The following is a 17,913-nucleotide window of genomic DNA, read 5'->3' as shown; positions in this document are numbered from 1 at the left end:
CTTCAAAGGAAAACTATGAAATAATTGCCAGCATATGGAATATGAATCATGAATAATATAAAGACCAATGCCAAAATTCAAAGGGCACACAAAATCAGCATTGTAAGTTATTACGTACAACTTTATAAAGTTCTATGCACCTTAACCATATGTAGGAGTTGATGAAATCCAACTCCGAAGACACCCAAGTTCACTTGCGTGCAAATAACCTGTCAAAGGGAAGCCAAGGAGAGAAGAATGTGGAGCAAGGGAAAAACCCTAAACGGACATGAGAGAGAAAGATATGCAAACACAAAAAGATATGTATTTACAATATGCAAAATGTGTTATGAAATACAATAAGAGAGCTCGAATATAAAGATCTCAAGGAATCTCCTAGAACAAGCTAGAAGACGCTAGGAGATAAGTGCGACAACTAAGCATACATCCACATGAGGTGGAAAGTCCTCGAACAACGTGAGAAGATAAGTATGACTTAGGAGAGAACAAACTCCCGTATTGTCAACAACTTATAACAAACTCCTAAACTACAACTAATAAATAAATGCATTAACCTAAGTAAGCTTTAGTAAATAGAATAAATAATTAATAATTAATTATTTACTCTAACACCCCCCCTTAAGTGCAACTTAGGGGAATGCCTTAAGCTCACAAAACTAAGATGAAATGCAGAATGGGTCCCGGGAACGAGGCCATTTTAGGTACCCATGTACAATGCAAAATGCAACCTCGAAAAATGGGGAAAGAGAGAAAACCACGTGGGAAAAACCCTCCCCCAAAAAAAGGTAACCTAGTGAAGAACTAAAGAAGCCTCCAACTAGGGGAATGTCCCCATAAAACAGGAACAAAGAGTGATCATGAAGAGCATCACTGAAGCAAGAAAAAGCCGCAAAATCTGCCATCAAAAAGAAATTGTTGATTTGAAGAACCTCCATGGAAGAAGGCACGAACCAAGTGTGTCTATATGGTAGATGATCCATCTCACCGAAATGCATAGGTAGCCAGCCACTGCAATCGCCTTGTATATAGGATCAACCACTGAATACATAGTTCACACTATCGAACCATCGAACCACAGAAGCATTAGAACAACCCCCCCTTAATGAAGACGAGGTGAGATGATAGGCAACTAAAAAGGTGGGCCAAAATCTCCTGCAGACGAACCAAGAACGAAGAGAAAGATGAAGAGGTACAAACATCCATAAAGGCACGGTCAAACTGACTCTGCATGGGCTAATGTCGTGGAAGGGACACTCACTTGACAAAGGAAGATGGCACAAACATGGCAACTACTATCCCCCCATGGTGCTTTATGAAAATAGTGCAAGTACAACTGTTTCAAAACAACGTTCATAACCCTCGAAATGTAAGAGTGGCACTTTATCTCAGTGCAATACATAAAAGTGCTTCAAAATGATAGCTACAATGATCAAAACCAAAAACAAGCTGCAACAAAACAAAGTACAACCAAAAACAAAGGATCCCATACCAAGAAAATGATCCTCGGACCTGAAACACCCAAGATATCCACCATTGACCGAAAATGCCAAAACAATGATAGAAAGAGCATGGGGCAGAATCTGAAGGAAATGACAACATTTCTGAAAAGTAGACAAAACAAGCTTTCCAGAAATATAACGTTTTCAAAAAGCAGACATGGGAGACAAAAGAAAAGCTTGTCGGAGTCAAAAACAGAACTTCGAACTTTGACTGCAAAAAAAAGTACAAAAATGCATCAATGTCTCCATCTTGGAACTAGCTTTTCGGCGCTTTTTTCGGATAGGAAAAATACCTCCGTATGCTCGAGTTATGGCCAAAAAACCAAGAGTAGGTCAAAATAGACCCTAGAGAAGTGCAAGGGGTGATGCAGGATGATGTCATGCTGACGTCAGAAAAACGATAGTCTAAATTTGACAGCTTCATGGCCATCCTACAAAAAAGGGGTACCATGTGGCAATCCACGTGGCATTTGGTGACGTCAGCAACTGTGATGTGGCAGGGTCCACATTGCAAAGTGCCACGTGGCACCCATGCCACGTGTCACCACAAAAACATGCCAAGTGGCAAAAGAGTTGTTGACTGGGCGCAAAGTGTTGACAAAGCTGGAAATCCGAGCTGGTGCTGACTGGGCAAGGCTTGCCACACGTCGCTAAGTCTACAGTGACTGTGCACGAGTGGGGCGCAGGCTGAGTTGGCGGGCGGAGGTCTGGAGGTAGAGGAGCTGCGGACTGGCAGTGAACTCCGGCAGAGCAGCGAAAAGAAGTGTCGCCGCCAGCGGAGAGCTGAGGACAGGCCGCAGCGGCCGAGGGGTGGTGCTACCGGCTGCAGCCGCTGCGGGCTGCACGTAGGTGGCGCAGTGGCGGCCCTGCGGTGGCACAGCAGCTATGACCCGCCTTTTAATTTTTTTTAAATTTTTTTGCCACAAAATCGTCCGTACGGTGCCTCCAACTAAAAAAATTTTGCCTCCCGGAGCCCTATCTCCAAAATCAACGAATTTTATATGGATCCTAGCTGAAAAATGCCTTTTGAATCCAATGGCAGCGTCCGTTTGGGCCCAATGTGCTCCGAAAATTTGCTCTACCCCTGATTTGAAGAAAAATGCATAAACAAACTAGGGTTTGTGACTTCAAATCACGGCTTCAAAAATCCTTCAACGAAGCAGCAGCAGGAAGGCTCTGATACCATGTAGGAATTGATGAAATCCAACTCCGAAGATGCCCAAGATCACCTACGTGCAAATAGCCTATCAAAGGGAAGCCAAGGAGAGAAGAGCATGGAGCAAAGGAAAAACCCTAAACAGACATGAGAGAGAAAGATATGCAAACACAAGAAATTATGTATTTACAATATGCAAAATGTCTTATGAAATACAATGAGGGAGCTCGAATATAAAGAGCTCAAGGAATCTCCTAGAACAAGCCAGAAGACGCTAGGAGATAAGTGTGACAACTAAGCATACATCCACATGAGATGGAAAGTCCTCACACAACGAGAGAGGATAAGTATGACTTAGGAGAGAACAAACTCCCGTATTGTCAACAACTTATAACAAACTCCTAGACTACAACTAATAAATAAATGCATTAACCTAAGTAAGCTTAAATAAATAGAATAAATAATTAATAATTAATTATTTACTCTAACACCATAAACAATTTAGTAATCAAGATGCGACGGATCAAATATATAGACGCAACTTTAAACTAGTCTAGAATACGCTTTAACTCCTATGGTTAGGAGACAAACCAGACACAAATTCGAAAACAATTAAATATTTCACAATATCTGTCATAATCAAGTTTAAAATGCTATAATCGACCCTATCCACTGATTATGCCAGAAATAAAATTGCACTAAAGACACTCCTTACGGATGATCCATCCATTGCAAATTTATCCCAAAATCGTGTAAAATTTTATCCTCTAATCCAAATTGACAAGCTTTGCTCAATCATTCAATCTTCGCCAATAGAAGAACATATCAAATGTGTCGTAATAGCTTAAGTATGTATAATTTGTGGGAAATTGTATATAAATATGAATTGTCTCTTTTTTACATCTCATATTTACAAGCAAGTGAAAAGGTGCAAATAAAAAGTCACCACTTTTCACAACACCTAATCGCACTTCAACTAATTGATTATGAAATTAAAATTTGACTATAACAAAATACATAATCACTATTTTTGCATAATGAACCTTGCTAGAAACTCAGTTGAATAACGAACTAGAGCATTAACTGGGAGGCTATTAGATATATCTCAAATATGCTACGAAGATTGGAAAGTCGTTGCAGGAACTTCCACAATTTGCATCCTATATTTTCCATTTAGCGCCTTTTGTTTGCCTTGTATCCACCTATTTGGGTGTGTGTCTAGCGGTTTATATGACCCGAGCCTTCATCTCCATGGAGTCAGGTGCATCTTTTCTATTTTGTGTGCATCTTTAGAGCTACAGAGGAACACAAATTATAATTAGATATTCATTTCCGCATGATTATTCACTCGAACATTAATCGTTGACAATAGCAGTTTGCCTTCGGTATAGAAGTATTGTCGTCTCCCAATTCACTTTGCATTGTGCTTGTCTTCCTTTTGATTTTTTCTGCTCATTCTTCCATGGGTATCTTCGAGCAAGATTGAAAATGCCCAGGATACTTCCAGGAGTTACATCTTTCGAATTCCTTTATCCACAAACTCACACTTTGTATTGATAATATGATATTTGAACATAGTCTGCAGAACTGTGTATAGTTGTGCCATCTAAACAACTGTATTGTGCTCCATATTGACAACGCATGGTCTATGGCGAGTTTGATTGCTAACTCATTTATTTTAGACATTTGTGTCTTATGAATCATTATTTAACACTCCTCATATTTAGAAGTCCTGAATACTGTGCGCAACATATATTCACATGACCAATATTTATCCTCCATCGTTGTTCTATATTTTTCAAATAGCTTTGTATATTTTTTGCTATATAACATTTACATCTTTGTCTTAATGGATGACGTAATAAGCTATGCATGGTATCATTTATTTTGCCCATCTCAAATGTTGGCATTTGTCGTGAGATTTCAGTCAACATTCTGCGTGTTGCCCTGGATTTGTATTGGTGCGGGGAAATAACAAATTGATGATTCATATCTTTGCTTTGGGAACATATAAGGGAAACCGTAGAAAGCATTACCAACAGCTTTCTCTATAAGAGAGACTAGGCAATCTTCTTCATTAAGATATATAACCATATCCACAAGTGCACCAAGAAGTATCATGCTTCAAAGCTTTACCTTTCATGGCTATGATGACTCTAAAAAAAAATCAATTGAACAACTATTTCTTCCAGCCACCAGTCTGTCATGGGCTTTATCTAAAAATCATAAGAACTTGCAGTCCCCTGGCTCTATACCCTACCAGATAAACCAATCAAACTCTCATTAGAGGCCTTTGACACCACAGTTTGTAATGCACTTGCTCACACATTTGAGTTCTCATGCCATGGGAAAAGATTTTCAATAATAACTTAATTGATGCAATATTCAACCTGAGATGCCAGATTCATATTTGCATAATCCTCTATCATCTGGTATATTATATGTTTCGATGGTAATTGACATAAGCGTCCATTGTCATTGAAAATTCCTTATTCATCAAGCACAGGTGTATGTGCTCCTTGTTGATGACTCACGCCATGAGAGTGTTGGCTTACTTTTGCATGACCACTGTTGTTAATATTTTATCAGGCCTCAAAAATATTATCATTGTCTTGATAAATTGCTGCTTAGTATATGTAATTTTGATATTACTAACACATACTTCTACAGCAGACATGTCATCATATGTCTGTCTTCTTACTCTTCATCACTTCTGGGTGTAATCTGCATTTTGCCTCGAAATTCCTTGCCTGAAAGTGAGAACTGCAGTTAGATCGTGAACTCAATACCTTGAGATGGTTGCAAGTGATAAACAACTTCCAATGAATGAACAACTTCTGACTGTTACTGTCGCAAAAATTTAAATAATGCTTTGATAATCAAACATAAGACAACAACATGGAATTCTTGCTCGATGGTTGGGAATAATGCTGGAACTACGAGCACACATTACAATCTTCAGAATGATTATTAAATAAGAGTAGATTCCAAATGATAGTGGCAACTTAAACATTACTGTGACTGTCTCAGACTTAGGACACTTCAGCAGGTCACCTTGCCAATTAGAGAAGCATTATCACCTTGCCAATTAGAGAAGCATTATAGATTCATTTACAACATTTGATTGTACCATAACTTCAAAGTGATTGGAGATACAAGACAGATGCTGATTGTACCCTGTCACAGTCTTGACATTTCCAACAATGATATATAGGATCAGTCTGTCAAGAATGGAATAGAATTCTGATCCAAGGTGTAGGCAAGTGCATTTATCTTCCTTACAATCATATTCAATTGTACTTTCCATTGGGATCCTTCACTTGGGAACCATTACTGTCATGACAATAGAAACCAGTGTCACAGTTAATGCAAACCAAGACATAGTCACACTAGGGCCTGAGGTTTCTTCGCTAGCATGCAATCTTTCCACTTCAAACCACTCCTTCGGGATCTTGTTGTAATGCATGTGAGAGCCTGCACTAGAAGGGCCTTGTTTGAAAGATATTGTTCTTTTTCGGACTTAATTTTCAAGAAGACCTTCACTGACCTCTCATTAAAAATATTCCAGTCAAGTATAGCTAAGTATATATTTTCAGATTCTTCATATGAGAATACTTCATCACCTTTTCCATCATGAATCCTCAACATTATTTCACAAATGGAGACAAAAATTTGGGCTCCATCAGAAGGAACAGTTGAAAGACGCTGAAAATATGAAAGTTGCAGCCTTAGTGAGCTATGATGACACTCATGGGATTGTTGAGGATCTTCACATGCAGGCACAAATGGAAAAGAAACAAACGGGAATGGGAAAAGATTCTTATGTTGCTGATTTATAAGGGGTTCAAGTAGCCTTGGAATCTTTGAAACTAGATTATTTATGCCTACTTTCAGATAGGGATTACATCTTAAAAGTTGTTGAAAGTATGCTGGTCGAATAAGGAAAAAAGAGGATGAGGTTAATAAGCTCAATAGGGAGCTTAAGGTTGCTCAAAAAGCCTTGGTAAATAACACGAGTTGCTCTTCGTTAAACAGAAAATCTAATTGTTGTCACTAATCAACCCAGGGAACATGAGGATAAAGAATGCCACAAGTTTTTCCAGGAAGTGATTAAGGAACTAGATAGTATTCAGCAAGTATATGACTTGGATAACTGCCCCAAGAAACCAAGTAACAAACTTTTGGATCACATTCAACTAATAGATAATTCCTTGTTTGAGGTAGATGCTAATTGGACATTTGATAACCCACTCTTTGAATTGGATAAGGAAGACCTTACCAATTTACATGATGAGGATGAGATTGATTGCAAGATTTGGGACACAGGTGTACTCTGGTGTACAACAATGGGGTTATTTCCAAAGAAGATGGTAGGATGATACGCATCTATTCCCAAGATCAGATAGATAGACTGGTTTGGGATCCCAGAAGTGATAGGATAAGTGATTTACCTTTTGAGGTTTATGACGAGTTGCTACATAGTTTTGGGCCTAAAACAGTTTTAATCAGAGTAGCACAACCGATGGGTGTAGCAGTGATTTTCAGGTTGACATGGGATCCATGTATCTTATGGATAGATGAGTTGCTCTTATACCCCTTGCTTCATAGTATGAGAGGGTGTTACCTCACTATTTCCAAATTGAATTGCAGAGCTTCTAGCAGATTTATATAGGAACCTAGGATTATTATGTTGGGTGGATATTTTGCAACCAACAGTTTGGGTAAAAATTCAGCTGCAAAATAGGATGACCAGCCACAACATATGACACAAAGTCTCTCCTACCTAAAAGGGAAGGCTCCCCCTTCTCACTATTCATTGGATCAACTCAAGGTAAACAAGAAGTTGAGAGATTCATAAGGGATGTTACCAATATTTTTTCCTCTTAACTTTCAAGAAAGAATCCACTTACCCGCGAAGTGAGTAATGGGCAAGATGAAATCTTTATCTACACTTCTATCTAATAGTTGGAATTGGTGATAATGATAAACCAACACCAACTCAAAGACTGATTGAAAGCATGCTGGTTTGGCTCTAAGTCTTGCTTGTCTAATTTATAAGAAAAATCACTACCATTGGGGCACAAAGACTTCCAAAAGTAGATGATCTCCATTCTATAACTTACTTTTATTTTTAATCTATTCTCTAAGTAGAGAAATTCTAACTATTTTTCATGAATATGAGATGGTAACACAAGCTATAGTCAAAGCTTCTAGTCTATGTATTACCACAACTGCTCCCAGTCAAAGCTTAGGCTCCAATTGCTTCTTAACTCACTATGCTCTATTATTGAACACACAATAATAACATGAATCAAAGACAATAGGCACAAACTACAATCAAAGCTTCTAGTTTGCTCTATCGCAATTCCTTCCAATCAAAGCTTCGAATCCAATTGCTTATTATCTTTACTTTTCTCCTAAATTCATATTACACAATCAAAGTTATGCTTGCACAAGCTTGGCAGAGCTTTCTTGCATACAATAAAAGATGATTTCTACAATGAGGGGGCACTCCTTTACATAGGCAAAGGAGTTGAGAAAAAGGAGGAAAAAGTGGTAGCAACTCAACCAACTTTGACCTTTTCTAACTAAACGAGAGAAATTATTGGAGTACATGTCATAAGGACATGTAATTACACAATTGCATGCAATACATCATCTCCAATCTAAGAATATGAAAAACACTACAAGAAAATGTTGAGGTTGTTAATTGTGAATGAATCAATCCTGTAGATGTCGGCAAAGGCCTTGTACTTGATGATGCAAACTCGAATGATCACAGGATCGGGAGTTCTTGTATTTTGTGTCACTACATTCACCTTAAAAATCATGGTGTTGTGTCTTTTGATAGCCTCAGACTCTTTTTGACAAATTTCCCGTTGTCATTTGAAAACTTGATGTGATCAAGCTTTTTCTCGTTCAAGTTGCCATGAATTCTCCATTGTAGATTGGCACATTCTAGAGTCTCTGACACTTTGAAAACCTTCTCGATGGTGTCTAGATGTAAACTCAGAATATCACCACCTTCAACTCTTTTTTTTTCTTTTAGAAGCAAAGTCTTTGGCACATTCCCTCATGAACTCAAGTTCTTGGACAACCATTGGGAAAATGAAGACCAAATATATTACTACTTCTTGAGGATCAAAGCATATCTACTTGATGGGATGTCTCTGTTCTTTGAAGAAGTTCTGACATATCTTGAAAAGTGCGCCAAAACATGAAGATGAAAAAAATTTCCAATGAGATTGGATCCATGAAAATTTTGGGATTTGAATTACAATGGCGAATCCATAAGAGATGAGTGTTCGAAGTATGGAATGGATACTTATGAAACACATATGATGGCTAGAAATGAACCAAAAAGCATATGTATTTTGGGTGAAAAGGGTCAAAATCAGACTCTCAAGGGTGGATTGCATGTGAGCAAAGATGGGCTTTTGTGGGTATGGCCAAGAATGCATGCTAGGATGCATATGGATGTGTGCAAATGGCAACTTTGGTGAAGTGACCTTCTACCAAAGTCGGATTCTCCAGATGCAATTACATGTAAAGTGATTTACATGTAATCATGTAATTAGGTTTGAAGGATGAGATTACATGTAAGTGGGTTTGGAAAATGGATTTATATGTAAATGCATATGAAGGATGGAAATAAATGTAATTGAGGATGGAGAATGAGATTACAAGTAATTGCTCTCAATATGTAATTGCATGTGAAGGAAATGGATGCAATATGCTTTGACATGAATTTGTGGGATACGGAAAGATGTGATGCATTTGCATGGAAAGGTAGAAAATGAAATGGATGCATTATGCACTTGCATTCTTCGGAAAAAATCTTCAACTTTCTTCCAAAACAAGCAAGCAAACAAACAAGCAAAACAAAAACATACCCCTTGCTTTCAAACATAACAAAATATCAAGTTGCTCTCCTAAATGCAATTTCAAAATTGGAATTTGGGGAAAATCCAAGCATTTGAAAATTGAAGTTTTTCATCTTATTTAAATGAATTTTGCACAATAAATGGCATGTCTTTGAACAATTGTGCACTAACAAGCCATAAAATGAAACAAAATAGCAAGATAAGCATGAATTGACCAGCATAGTTGAAAGTGTCGACTTACTTGGAGATAAAAGGGGAAAAAATGGAGGAGAAAGAAGTTGCAACGAAAGACTTCTCTCCAACTTTCAAACTTTCAAACCAAATTTTGACCTTTTCAAACCTTGCAATGATGAATCTGAAATGAGCAATAGATGAGCCATTTATGGATGGAGAAGCCAAAAACATGCCCTCAAATCCCCAATATGCAAGATGTTTTTGCAAAAAACCAAGTATTTGGACGTTTTTGACCAAAAACATGGTCTCAATCTGCCATTACATGGATTGGTTTTGGCATTGAATGTCAAAAATATGACTTCTAATAGTAATGCAATGCATCAATACCACAAAACGCCTTCCATATATGCAAAAGCCTAATCTTAAAATGCTCAAAATCTGGGCTTTTTTTTACTAGAACATGCCCTCAATATGTAATGAATTGGCATTTTTTGCATGGAGATTCAGCGCCCAAAGCATGGATATGCATAGAAATGCCAAAATGCCCATTAAGGAATAGATTTCATGCCATGAAATCTGGAATCTCTCCAAAAATATGGTCTCAAAGGGCAAAAACATGGACGTGTTTGCTCTTGAAGGAAAAAATGTGGACTCGAGATGTAAATGCATATGATGAAATGCAAAAATGCACTCTATTTGGGGCTCTACATGTTTTAAATTGCAAGTTCTTTTGCCTTTCTATGCAAAACACAATTTCTTGGAGAGTTTGCATGTTTTAAATAACATGTAAGAGACAAAATGCACTCTCCAAGCCTCATTACATATTTTAAAACTTGCTTTTGGAGTCTAGATGCAAAACGCACTCTTGGGACTTAATTACATGCTTTAAGTTATACCTTTAGAGGTTGAGTGCACAAAATGCACTCTGCAGGCCTCATTACATATTTTAAAACTTGCAACATGGGCAAACAATGCAAAATGCACTCTTGGGCCCTCACTACATATTTTAAAAATATGCAACATGTATCGTGTTTTTGACAATTTTGACCTTGGAAGGCAAAAAAGTGGACTCTAGATGCAATTACATATAAAGTGGATTGTAAGGAGGTTTTTTATGCAAAATGGACTCCAAAAATTCCATTACATGCTTTTTTAGTGCAAAATGCACTCTTGGAGATCCATTGCATGTAAACATGTAAATGGGTTGAAAGTTGCTTTTACACAACTTAAATGATTAATTAAGCACATGTTTAATTGATTTTTGAGGAAATATCACTTAATTGGGTTAAAAAAAAAATTTACACTATATATTTTAATATATCATGTGCAAATATCATTCAAAAAGTAATATTAACTTAGATATTTTGAATTAAGACAGAAAGTAACTCAAAAAATAAATCAAACTATACAGTTAATAAAGTCACTTAAGTGAAAAATTTAAAAAGCAATTCAACATGAAAATATAACATAAAGTGCTCTATAGTCATTTAACTAATAAATTTAAGTGATAAACATTAAAATATAACATGATATTTTAAAATATGCAATTGCATCTCGAGGTAACACTTTTTGGGCACCTAAATTGTCATTTCTTTTGACTGCCAAGCCCAATTAAGCCCTAAGGTATATCGAATTGAAGGGAAAACCAAAAGCAAAGATTTGAACAAAACTAAAAGACCAAAAGTATTTAAACACACTCAAAAATGCAAAAAAGGACATTGAAGGCTTCAAAAATCAAAGATAGGCTGAACAAACAGAAAAACTAAAAGGAATTGACAAAAGCCTTCAGTAAATAGAATCATTACATGAATTGGAGTAGATTGGTTGATCAATGTCGATCAATTAAATAATAAATCAACTCAGAAAAAAATGAAACAAAGTTGAAAAAGCTTCGTATTGTTACCTACATTTTGTGGTGACAAAATGCAGGACAACAGTTATAAGTTTCATGATTGCTTGAGGGCAAGCAATCTCAATGTGGGAAGACTGTAATGTCCCCATTTTAGAACATGAGAAAACTTAAAGTTAAAATTACGAAATAGTTAATTTGCCTTACGAGAGCTTAATGCAGATGAATAAAAGAGTCATTTTAATATTAAAGGGGCATTAATAAGAGATGAAATGGCAAGAAGGCAAGGAGATAGTGTAGGGGAAGTTGACGAGTCATGGCATGGGACAATAAAAGGAAAAGAGATGGCTTATTTGGATATGTTATGTTTTTATTATTTGGATTTGGTTTTTGAGTTTCTCTTGGAGAAACATTGGGAAACCTTTCATCTTTCTAATTAGAACCTGAGGACGAAACCCTTCAAGCTTCTTGTGTGGATTGGACGTAGCCTCAATTCATTAGCTGCAATGGATTTATATCAGAATTCACATCTGAGATTACAAGTGCATTTCTTAGTTTCTTTCCAATTTGACTGTTGGTGTTGTATTTAAGATTGGATTGGATGTTATTAATGTTATTGTATTGTTGATGTATAATGCAATAACATATTTATGAAGAATTCATATAAGCAATTACTAGTTAGTATTGTTGGGTTTTATCACATAATTTATTTGTTATATTCTGAAAATTGTTTGTGAGAAAAGTTTGGGATAATATCCATTAGAATATTACACAATACAACAGTAAATAGTATAACACATTTAATTACATTCATATCGAGTTACACTTTAAACATCTCCACGAAATGTCACAAACTACTCATATCAGAAAAAGACCCATCTGCTATGTAGAGGATGCTACATTGTTTGTTGTACACACAGACTCCTATACGTACATACGGCTTCAACAACTTCAACAGTAAACTCTTGTGTTCTCTCTTCAAGATAAGTCAGTTACACATGCTCATGGTTGTCATATAAATAAGAGGGATTCTAGATAATGCGTTCAGTTTAAATCTACCAGTATGAAAGCCCAGATTCATTCCTTCGAGGTTAGCTATCACTTCAACCAACAATGGATTCCCACCTTCAAAAAAGCAATCATGTCTGCAACTAGTTCTCAACTCATGGTTGCTACTGTAGTAAACAGAAATATAGTCAGCTTCAAATAATACCCCTCTCTTGTTGCCCTTTTTCTTGGTACAGAATTATATATACCAGTTTTATTTCAGTTCCCACAGTACTCTCAAGACCACAATCTTATGTGGTGTCAAAACTATCAATTGAAGGTGATTACATCCCTTGAGCTTGATTACACTAACCATTATTCTCAACTTTATACCTGCAAAATGAAATCTTTCCTTCCCATGCTCATTCCTCTATTCAACTCTGCATAATTCACCTCATCCTCGAGAGGCTCTTCCTATTCTGTGACTCCCGAACTAGAACAATATTCTACAACGCCCAATTCCGAAACAATATTCTCTCTTTGTCTTAATTTTTGTTTCCATATCGCTGCCTTTATTTCATAGTCTCATATGTTATCACTCAACAACATTCCTAATGCATCATTCTTCTTTTTCTAGAAAAATATTCCAGTGCACAGCAACATCCTTGATACAAGTTGCTCCAATGAAGGCCAATATGCATCAAATCAAAAAAATGATTCTGATTTGAAACTCTGTTGATGTCCCTTCCCTTATATTCCCCTTCTTAAGATGGTTCAAACTTCAAGTGGTAATGAAACATCAGTTATTATTACCCCCCCCCCCCTCCCCACAAAATGTAAAATTCTCACTCTTATAGCATTGAACAATTTTGCATCAATTATGGAAAACGCACAGCAAGGAAAGTTTCACGCAAATTATCTACTCAAGAGCTGCCACCAATGAGTTTATCATCTTGATCTCAGTTCAATTTAAAATTCACCTCATACAGTCATGTCAAAACTTGGATTCCTTATCAACATAGAATTCACGCAGCAACATAAAGTCTAAATCTAATTGCTCAATCTCTAGCTATAGAAGCATCAAAAAAAACTTCTTTCAAATCTGCACACCAAGCTTTCTTGTCATTGTACCCTTAATAAATTGCCATTGACATAAACAATTTCTTTCAAGGAATTGCCAATACTAAGGATGAATCACCAATATATATTTAGGGGAGAATGCTGAATATAAAGTCAATATTCAAGAATACATAGTGAACATCTGTAATTATTCAGTAATCATGTTATAATCCTCAACAAGTATAGAAACCAATGTAATGTTTTAATATATCAAATTTTTCAATGGTTTAATATGTCAAGAGTTTGATGGAGGCCTGTTCAAACAGTCAGCTAATGATGTACAAGTGATTAATAACTTCTGCAAATACAAGCGATAATCATTTGGAAGTCATCACTTCCTCATGATGTACACAGGGGTTAGGCCCAAATAAGCATGAAGTATATTCATGAATCATAGTCCTCTTGACTGCTACAATTTATTAATCACTACAGAATCTATCTCAACACAATCTACTCCCTCTGAATCAATATGATCGAGATCATCAAAGGTTAACTGAATGATATCCTCTATTTGCTATATCTCTTTCAAGGTTGCATCTAATGAAATGTCAAACTCCCTCTGAATCTAATATCAATCTCTCTTTTTTTTGCAATAACAATCTCAGAGAAATATATCAAGACAAGAATTATCAAGTTCTTCCTTCCTTGAATGCAATCTCTTATGCTTCTTAGTCAGTCATTTTTATTGTCGGTACCCATAGAGTTAACCCTCATATCTTCTCATCCACATAGATGCTCATGACTTCTAATTAGCTATTTCTCACAAGATCTGTATAAGACTCCAACACTATTCTTAATATCAAGAATCTTTAGGTACGCATTAAGGTCTTCTTAAATACACCACATACTAAGTGTTCTCTCCTTTGCGAATGAAGCACTTAGCGCAAATTGAATATATATTTGTTATTATGAACCTTATGCAATGATGACCCTCACTATTCAAGTCTGATATGAATAAGACTATACAATCTATTCGATATATAGGTATCCTTCTTATTTATCCTCTAGATGCTCTTGCTATCTATCTGTCATCATGGCTTAGATCGGGAGTTGGGCGATAGTTCTTGGTCTTGTAACACGCGTAGTCCAAAGGTGTACAACATGAATTGTTCTACTCAAATTGTAGTCAAAATATAATGCAGCCCACAAAATTCATAGTACTTGTAAAGGGGGCATCAGAAATTATTCAATAAAATTCTTCAGCTTCAGGAAGTTATCTTCTAGCAAAAACAATAAAAATATATTATGTACTAATTCATTCCACACATTCCATATATGTTGTGCAGAAACTATAAAAGGAAAACATAATCTCAATTTTCCTCATAGAAGCTTGGCACCAAGGGAATTTGCATATGATAAGAAGCAGCCACTCCAGATCACATTTGCATCAAGCTAGCAGTTCACAAGTACGGTGATCGGATCCATTGGCAATGAAACAAGTCATTACTCTAAACAGAAATCTTTTAAGTAAGATACATTTTCAGTTGTAGGCTTTAGACATCTTCCTATACATCTACATTAAACAATGATATCCATTGGAATTCAATTGATGCTACATCCATTGGCATTTCAACTCTCAGCATCGATCCAGTCAAGGCTAATATATTCTTGATATATATCATCATAAGTGATTAGTTGCCAAATCAATGATTGCAGCACAAGAAGCTAACTCTATCATAGCTGCAACACTTGATAAGGAGCAAAGCATACTGAAATATTTGGATTGTCTTCAATACAATACACTTGCAATTATTTCTGAGTTTGCAAATCCTTGTCAGCGAGACAATTGATATTCATAGAGTTTCCATATGCATTCATTAAGATACCACTAGAGGACCCCTATCACTTCAAGTGTCAGCCTGAAGCCATCAATTTTGCACATGAAACCCTGACTTTGGAAAACTCATCGATGCAAAAATAGAAGAGCCCGAATTTTATGCATTTGACCGACAGTTCAAATTCAACATTGTATTTTCTTTTGGAGATTGACACATTGAAATTTTTCCAAGAAGACCAAGCCACCCTAAGACATTCTTTGCTATCACACAGGGGCTCACAGACACTCAATACTCGTGGAAACTCCTCCACCTTCAAATGATTCGATTAACCTTGGAGCTAACAGTATGTCACTGTCTTCATAACCATTAGATGAGTGTTCAATATGTCTCTCAAGAATTTTAATGTTGTTGTGCATTGTTTGAACTTTGCCACTTCTCTCACCACTCTCTTCATTCAGGAGAGCCGCTACTAGAACCATTTGAGTCTTTGCTTCTATCTGATAAACTATACAGAAGCCTAGTTCACCAGTAACAGAGTCCCAAGCCACATGTTGCCTCTGCTTGTTTGAAAAATTGTCTGGCAAGATCAATATAACTATACACATGTTCTTTGATGCCAGTTTCAAGGTTTGCAACTACTACTACATCAGAAGCATCTCCTTTGTGTAAGTCATTCCCCCAATAGGCCATAACATCAGTGGATTGACCAAAATGCGTCAAAGTTTCTTCCACTATCACTTGCAATTGATCATGCATGCAACGAGACCTTTCATCCAAAACTTTTTGCTAAACCTAGAGTAGACGAGAAGACCATCGGGAAATGCTTTTGGGAAATTTGATGGACATATTAGCATACTCATTTGTAATATGCCTTGTTTTCAACAGCAATATTTTGGCAAGAACAAAATAAAATAATAGCTGGAATCACTCCTTGCACATGTTAAGCAATAAGTGTTCTCACCAAGACTCTTTTCCAAGGTCATTAATACTTTTGAAATGAACTTTAAATCCTTTCTCATGAATTCTAATGCCTTTGAGATAACTCGATCAGAATTGTGGAAATGATGGTATTCCCTTTCTTGTGTAATGGATCCACCTCGCAATTGCATCACATCCTATGACTTAACATAGTACCAACTTTTGCTTTATAATTTGATCAAGCCATTTCTCTTTTGTTTGAAATGAACACTTATTGTTCCAAGGGGTCTCCAATATTGTTATCTGCAAAAAATATGAAATAAGTATTCATACTGTCAAAATAGTAATTACTTTAGAATTGTAATAATTTGAGTGATGATTGAGGTTTATTTGTCAAGAACAATGTGACTTCAAGATATGGGAAGTATATGTTGAATCTAACTTGAATAAAAATATAAATATAAATAAGTTATTGGATAAAAAGATTAGAGAGGATGCTCCAATGGAGGCCGTGACTTTTTGGAAATTAAAGCTTCATTAGAAATGATGTTCAAAGTTACAAGAGTTTTATTCCTTCCTCCTACAGTCTTCAAAAGCAATTACAAGAAATGCTCTCATCTTGGTTCACCAAGATCCTCTTCTAGGTGTGTGGAAATCCTTACAAAAATGAAAGGGGAGGTGAAAGTGAGCAAAAGGAAGACGAACTTACTTTTTGCTCCTTTACTGAATCATGAAAGGTGTGTAAGAGAGACACTGATGAAAGTTACAATGACCAAGAAGTTCAAACGTTTAATAAATTCAAGGGTTTGGGGATAGGAATCCAAAATCATCCACGAGAATTGAAATGCTACATAAACTACCACAAAAAACCAAGAATGCAAGCCAACACCCTTTAGCATGGTGAATGGAATTTGTGGTCTAATCATACATCTTAATGTAATGCCAATCCAACAATCCTACCCAACATTTCAAGATTAACAATAGCATATTTTTTGGATATAATAAATCCGCCACTTCTTTTTTTAAATGGTGAATTCATTCAATGGATCAGAAATAACCTGATCTGGAAAGATCACTCGGTTTGATTAAGAAATAGTCTAGACCTGTAATATCCTCTATCCTTTGTTGTTACTTGATAAGATTTACCTCCAAGGATTTTGTTAGTGACAACATAAATGTAAAACTAAAACATTTCATATTGAGCTATTTAATTGTGTCAACATAATCCTTAAGGATCTCTTCAATCAGGCTTCCTAACTCTCAGGGAGGATACCCTATATTCTAGAGAGAGGTCCTCAACTATTTTGTAGTCTCAGGTTTTCTAACCCTTTGGGAGGGTCTCTTGTGTTCTGGAGAGCAAGCCTCAATTATTCTGTCGTCTTCCTTGAAATTGTTCTTCAACTCGAGCTACATAACCGTCTGAGAGGACCCCCTATGCTCTTGCATAACGATCCTCAATTAGTTAGTCTTCTTTTGGAAGATGCTCCTTAAGGTCTATAGGATTTTTTAATCGAATCCCCTACATTTCTTTTGAAAATATGCATATTAT

At 36.3% G+C, this 17,913-nt stretch overlaps 1 protein-coding gene across 7 annotated transcripts in view; it reads right to left on the bottom strand.

Annotated features, from left to right (window-relative positions):
• Positions 1–17,913, bottom strand: part of LOC149578410 (uncharacterized) — a 92,090-nt gene that overhangs the window by 54,483 nt on the left and 19,694 nt on the right. The gene's annotated exons all lie outside the window — the stretch shown is intronic.

The sequence above is a fragment of the Cupressus sempervirens genome, chromosome 1, assembly GCF_028749045.1.
Source record: "Cupressus sempervirens isolate cs-2001-9-10 chromosome 1, ASM2874904v1, whole genome shotgun sequence".
In the NCBI taxonomy this organism is placed as follows: domain Eukaryota; kingdom Viridiplantae; phylum Streptophyta; class Pinopsida; order Cupressales; family Cupressaceae; genus Cupressus; species Cupressus sempervirens.
Note: the sequence above shows the minus strand (reverse complement) of the source record. Positions and strands in the feature narration are given on the sequence as shown.